Source organism: Tupaia chinensis, unplaced genomic scaffold (genome assembly GCF_000334495.1).
Source record: "Tupaia chinensis unplaced genomic scaffold, TupChi_1.0 Scaffold000047_1, whole genome shotgun sequence".
In the NCBI taxonomy this organism is placed as follows: Eukaryota; Metazoa; Chordata; class Mammalia; order Scandentia; family Tupaiidae; genus Tupaia; species Tupaia belangeri.
The window spans coordinates 6,027,706-6,028,159 of NW_006159505.1; positions in this window are offsets into that span (position 1 = coordinate 6,027,706).

Below are 454 nucleotides of genomic sequence, written 5' to 3' on the forward strand. Positions count from 1 at the left end.
GAGTTCCCCTCTCTTCTCCTGCTCCTTGAAGACCCACACTGACCCACAGAGGCTCAGGTGGCTGCTCAGATCCCTTGGTCCCTGACAGTTGCCCCTTCTCTGGGCAGATATTCTGTATGTCAGGATTGATTTCTGAACCCTCTAAATAAACACAGTCCATAAGCACAAAGCTCATTTTACTGTGGTTCTTTCCTTCTCACTCTTCTTTAATTTGTCAAAGGATTGTTAAAACCCAAACACACACACATACACTCAGACAAACCACTAGGCAAATCATATTCAAATTGTACATTGAAGGTGATGTGAAAATCTTGAAGATAAGAGTATTAAAAAATTCTGGGCCAGCTGGTGTTGTGGCGGTTAAGGCAGCTGGATCCCACTTGGCTGACTGGTTCAAGTTCTGGACCGTAGCTTGAAAAAAAAAAAAAAAGGCCAGCTCTACCCCCCAAGAAAA